Raw genomic sequence first — 7275 nt, forward strand, 5'->3', positions numbered from 1 at the left:
AAAATTATTATTATTTCCTTTAATTAGTATCAACTAGAAAAAATTTGACCGCGCGTTGCTGCGGTTGTGTTCAACTCGCGGTCATATTTGTATATACGTTGTTTGGTACCTAATATATCTAGTAGGTTGGGTTGTTTGTTGGACGTGTACGTATATGTATGAAATATAGCTCGAAATATTTAGTGTTTTTTGACGATATCCGTTTCGCGTATAGTTAGTCGCGTTGTGTTCGTAAAATAATATCGAGTTGAACGGTGGTCTCGGAAAAATTTAGCTCGCACCGAGCGAGAATATAGGGCCCATTATTTAGTGTTTTTTTAACGATATCCGTTTCGCGCATAGTTAGTCCCGTTGTGTCCGTCTGATTTTTTCGAGTTGAACGGTGGTCTCGGAAAAATTTAACTCGGACCTAGCGAGAAGATAGGGCCCGTTAAAAATACGGGTGGAATCATTTTCTTTTGTTTTTTTTAAAATTATATATTTACGCTTTTTACCCCTAAAAAAGTGTAAAGTTGGGGGGTCATTTTGTATATGAAGCCGAATTTGAGGGGCCGGGTGTAGTGTGAACGCAAACTCAAAACGACATTCGGATAAAACTGAAACTACGATTTTGCCCATGCATATTAGTATATAGGGGTAATTTTATAAATATCTTTATTAACAATATCGTTATTATTAGTATTATCATTATTAATAAAGCTATTGCTATTGTTATTATTAGTAGACAATTATCATCAAAACTATTTATTTTTATTATGTACATAAAGTATACAGATTACATATACCAAAATTATGTTAACCTTGCATATAACTATATATATAACATATTATCATTTTTCTTATAAATACCTTTGTATAACAAACCACTGATTTTAAAAATAATATCAATCATATATATAACTACATGTATTTATACATTAATATAACTAAATAAATAAATATTAATCATTTTAAATATAAATATATAAATAATATATTAATAAATGAAATTGTGTAATTTTCCATTTTACGTATTAATAAATATACAATTGATATAGGTTCATGAATCCGAGGCCAACCCTGCATTGTTCAATATCGTCATATGTATTTTACTACAAAATACATGATTGTGAGTTTCATTATTCCCTTTTTAAATGCTTTTGCAATATATATTTTTGGGACTGAGAATAAATGCGCTGCTTTTATAACTGTTTTACGAAATAGACACAAGTAATCGAAACTACATTCTATGGTTGAATTATTAAACCGAATATGCCCCTTTTTAATCTGGTAATCTAAGAATTAGGGAACAGACACCCTAATTGACGCGAATCCTAAAGATAGATCTATCGGGCCCAACAAGCCCCATCCAAAGTATCGGATGCTTTAGTACTTCGAAATTTATATCATGTCCGAAGGAGGATCCTGGAATGATGGGGATATTCTTATATGCATATTGTGAATGTCGGTTACCAGGTGTTCAATCCATATGAATGATTATTTTCGTCTCTATGCATGGGACGTATGTTTATGAGAATTGTAAATATGAAATCTTGTGGTCTATTAAAATTATGAAATGATTGTTTATGATAAACTAATGAACTCACCAACCTTTTGATTGACACTTTAAAGCATGTTTATTCTCAGGTATGAAAGAAATCTTCCGCTGTGCATTTGCTCACTTTAAAGATATTATTTGGAGTCATTCATGGCATATTTCAAAAGACGTTGCATTCGAGTCGTTGAGTTCATGAAGATTATCATTAAGTCAATTATAGTTAGATATATTATGAAATGGTATGCATGTCGTCAACTTTCGATGTAATGAAAGATTTCCTTTTCAAAAATGAATGCAATGTTTGTAAAATGTATCATATAGAGGTCATGTACCTCGCGATGTAATCAACTAATGTGAATCATTTATAATCGATATGGACTTCGTCCGGATGGATTAGGACGGGTCGCTTCAGTTAGCTACATCACAACTATATATATATATATATATATATATATATATATATATATATATATATATATATATATATATATATATATATATATATATATATATATATATATATATATATATATATATATATAAACGCCCGAGGTTAACCACTTAACCCAAAACCAAGAATCAATTACCACAATGAAGATTAGCCGAATTATACGAGCCATAGTAAATCCGCATCCACACGAGACTACTATCTTCATTACCACAACAACATCGAGGTTGGCCGAACTACACGAGCCTTAGTGAGTCCGCAACCACACGAGATCACTACCTCAATAAGATGACCGAACTACACGCGTCAGCGTGAATCCGAACTACACGAGAGTCACTTCCGATAAGATGACCGAACTATACGTGTCATCGTGAATCCGCATCCACACATGATCCACTTCTCCAATCACAACTCAATACCAACCCTTCGCCATTGGGGTTGTATAATCCACATCACAAGCATATGTGATATCGTACACACAAAGTGTGAACCTCGCTAATGGTGGTCAACCAAAATGCACAACCATGCTAATTGGACCTATTACACAAGTCCATCAAATCCACCTATATGTGAAGTGAGCTCTATAACCGAGAACCACTTCACCCGACCCGCACCCATCCTACACATACATATGCACATATGATATTAACACTCACCTTGTCGCCTTGATAAATGTAACCGAATAATCAGCAACGCGCCAATGGAAAGTACCTATTCCATTATCACAATACAACAACACACTTAGAATGGATTTACAAACCAACTCAAATCGACACTTAGTGCAATTTCGACCCATTGCACTTCCAAGCACCAAACCGCGTCCAAACTAACCAATAATCACTAACACAAGTGAAAATGGTCCTAATACGCCAATTAAACCCAAACACAAGTGTTAAACACTTAACATTCTCAAAATCACCCATAAACCCTAATTTTGACTCATTTCAAAATTAGTCTTTCAAATATACTAAAATGGGTTCCAACACTTCCATAATCACCAAACCTAGTGATTAAACCCAATTCCAAGTCTTAAATCATGGCCAAGTCGGTTTTCAACCCAAAACCCACCAACAACAACAATAAACCCGATTTCTAGCAACACTAAACCCACTTTATGAGTTTAAATGGGTTTCTCAACAATTTAAGTTCAAACCCTAACTTGAATATCAAAATCAAACAATGAAATTCGGAGTTTGAACTTATCAATACTACCACAACGTAGCCGTGAACGAGATGAAAAACTTTAAAACCCGAGCTTTGGTGAGAATCCAACTCCTTCTTCTCCAAATGAAGCTTCTTCTCTCTAAAACTCTTCTCTCTCTAGGGTTTGAAGATGAGAGTGATGAATGGATGTGAAAGTGATCCAAAATTGGATCCAACCCAGCTGATATGGCTTCAGATCCGACCCCAAGTGAAATGACCAAAATGTCCTTCATTAAACTCAAAATAGAAAAAGACAGAAAACTGTCGCTGGCAAGGTGCGCTGCGCGCTCACCTAATGGTGCGCGACGCCCACACTGGTCTGGGCAGTTTCTGATCTTTTAATTCACACTACGCTTCACCCACAAAACGTACATCATTAATACACCGTGTACAATCAATATTAGGCTCTTACATTCTAGCGTATGTTGAGGTTTTAAACATTAAGGTTTAGATATTAGGGTTTAGATATTAGGGTTTATAGGGTTTAGATATTAGGGTTTAGAAATTTAGGGTTTAGGGTTTAGATTTAGGGTTTAGATTTAGGATTTAAATTGAGTTTTTAACACAAACGGCTTAGAGTTTAGGGTTTAGGCTTTAGGGTTTAGGGTTTAGGGTTTAGGGTTTGGTGTTTTGGGTTTATGGAATAAACCCAAAACACCAAACCCTAAACTTTAAATCGGGCTAAATTTTACTTCACAAAACATGAAAAAAAACGTTAACATTCTTCACGAACAATATTATCTTGAATGTTATGTTTGTCGACCGTTTTCCCGCCAAAATAATAACAATCATCACGAATTGTCTTTTCTAAATGTTCTTATTTTCATCCAATCTATAATGTTCGTGAACAAAGTTTTTTCAAAAAATGAAAAAAAAATTATTTTGCTTCCCCCGCTTCTCCCCGATTGGTTACTTCCCCATTGATCCTGCCCCCATTATCATATACGTACTTTCTCGTCAAATTTTACTATAAAATTGAAATATTAATTTTTTGAACTTTCGAAAACAAATTACATCTTCTTTTCTAAACATTGATGTAGTAAAATTTTTTATGTTTTCATCATGTTAATATGTATAACAACACGCACACCTCACATGATTTTCTGAACGAACATATACACAATAATATTCATATCAGGATATGAACTCATAATCTTAAAGTAAGAAGAGCATTGCAATCAAAGAGCCAATAACTTCGCGGTATCAAGGTCATTCTTACAACTTTGAGGTCGACGATTTGAGTCCTGCTTAGGACATTTTGTGGTGTATATATTCGTGTTAGTATTAGGTGGATGTGTGAGTTTGCCTTTAAGGAAAAAAAAAAAACGTTTATTTCAATCCTGTCAGGCCAATGGCCCTTTGGTGTATATGAGTTAATTTAAGGAAAATTGGTCAAAATGCACCCATTTTCGGATGTCGTTAACAATATACCCTAAAAAATGAAAATTGCAACATATACCCCTGTTCACGCACCACGCATCATGTGTGGATGCTCGTGCTTGATGCGTGTGAGTGATCATACTAGCAAAATGAATTATTCTACGAAATAGGACGTACACGCATAGGAAAGAATGCATGGTGCACGCACGATGCGTTTTATATCATGTGTGATGTGTGTCACCGATCATACTAGCAAAATGAGCTATATTATGAAACAGGACGTACACGCATAGAACAACATGCAAGGTTCACGCACAATGCGTTTGATATCATGTGTGGTGCGTGTTTAATGGGATAAGATAAGGATATTGTAGATAAGATTTCTTGAATTTTTCGATTATCAAAATCTTAAAAGGCAAAACTGGGGTCCCGTATATCACATTTCCTGTAGTCTCTAGCCCCCTTGTGTTCTCAAATCAGGCCTTGATATGTCCGTAAGTCAAGGTGTGTTCGCCAAAATTTTCCTGGAAACATCGTTCCCTACTAGGAGGCGTTGTGTGCCTCACCTCAGCATGAACATAATGATTCATAGATGTAAGCGCACCTAATCTAAGACCAGTCATTAAACAAATTTCTCATCGACCAAACATTAAGGTCAGTGAACGTGACAACTGTGATGACCCGGGAATTTCCGACCAAATTTAAACTTTAATCTTTATATGATTCCAACACGATAAGCAAAATCTGTAATATTGAGTCTCGAAAAGATTTAAAACTATATTCATGTAATCAAATACCCATCGACCATTCTCGGCGATTCACGAACAACTATTTGTAAATAGATATGTATATATTTAAATAAATATATATAATTTGAAATATAATTTATGATGTAATTGTTAGAAATTAATTATGTAAAAATAATATTTATTATTATACAAATAAAGTATATTAAAAATAAGTATTAAATAATTGTAATACTCGTTGATGTTCTGATTGATATTAAGCAAGTTAAATTCGAACTTATATGATTTTAAAATAAATGGTGATCTGAAAATGAGTTCTATAAATTTTAGGCTTATTAAAAATGTATTTAGGAACTATTTGTTAAGTTTTAACACTTTTTATATTTTACCCAAAATTGAGAGGGACGGTTAATGTAGTTTTTATTTAATAATTTACTGATCGAATTTCATACCTTAATGACTAAAATAAATAAATACATTTAATATAAAAATATGGGATTTTTCTGTGTACTTTTATCCGCCACTAATTTAACAACGGAGTACGATATTTCGGTCCGTGAAAACCGTCGGCATAAATTGACAAGATTATGGCTGCTAATTTAATCCTCACTTGTTTCTTGATTATTATTATTAAATTATTATTATTAATTACTATTATTAATTATTATAAAGTTGTTACCTATCAATTTTGTTATATATATATATATATATATATATATATATATATATATATATATATATATATATATATATATATATATATATATATATATATATATATATATATATATATATATAGTACGGAGTATATGGAGAATATATAGAAGATAGGCAAATCCAAAAGTTCATAACTGTAGATGATTGAATTTAGTGACTACTGTTTTTGTTATTTAATCATAATTTAAGCAATATAAAAGATTTATATTACACTTTCAGTTTCATCTCATTTCATTCACTGTGCCATTTCAATCCATATCTGACATTACTATTCGAACACTGTATATGCACGATTTGATTCACTAATATCAACTACTATTATTTTATTATATTGAATTAATAGAATTACTACATTTATATATATACATCTATGTTTATGATACACAATATCACACAATCACTTCTAAGTTTACTACTACCATCTAATATTTCATTCTCTCTTCTTGTTAAGAAAATCACCCACATCTACCCTCATTATTTTCATTCATCAATGAGAACACCATCTCACCATTATAACGAACACCATTCGGACACAACTGCAACCTCTACTTGTTTTGTTATTCGAAGTTACCGCTGTTCGATTATGTTTGTTAGTCAAAAATCCCATCAAAACTGCATCTACAACTCTTGCTACGACTACTGTTTTCTCTTTCTGTTTCGATCTTAAACCCAAACACTCATCTAATCACCTTCATTAAAACCACCACTCACCATTCAACCACCACTTACGTTACTATTTGTTTTCTACTAAGGTTAAAAGAACCACACATAAACACCATCGTGATTCACCCTTGCACCCTTGTTCTTTTGTTCGAAAAACTCAACAAGAACCACCTGTTGAGCAGTTTTTCTGTTGGTACCAACAGCCCGAAACCATCCAGTTACAGCAGCTAATCTTTCTGTTTCCTAATTGAAACCCACCCAACAAAACCCATTAATTTGTTGCTATTACGATGAACTAATGTTGCCCTACATCTATTTCTATTCAACTCCGAACCTCACAATCAAAAACATCATTCTAAACGCCACCATCGCTGCTGCAGTTATATTTATAGTTTTGTTTCTGTTGAAGTTTAATAAAGAAGAAGATGATGTGTTTGTGGTTTCAAAGAACCCCACCACTATTGTTGGTCGACTGATTTAAATATCATAGATACATGTTCTTAAACTTGGGCCATATTATTTTCTTTGAATTTCGGTTGGGCCAAGTTTTCCCTTTACTACTTGGGCCGATATAATTGGGA

This window comes from Rutidosis leptorrhynchoides, chromosome 11 (genome assembly GCF_046630445.1).
Source record: "Rutidosis leptorrhynchoides isolate AG116_Rl617_1_P2 chromosome 11, CSIRO_AGI_Rlap_v1, whole genome shotgun sequence".
Taxonomy (NCBI): Eukaryota; Viridiplantae; Streptophyta; class Magnoliopsida; order Asterales; family Asteraceae; genus Rutidosis; species Rutidosis leptorrhynchoides.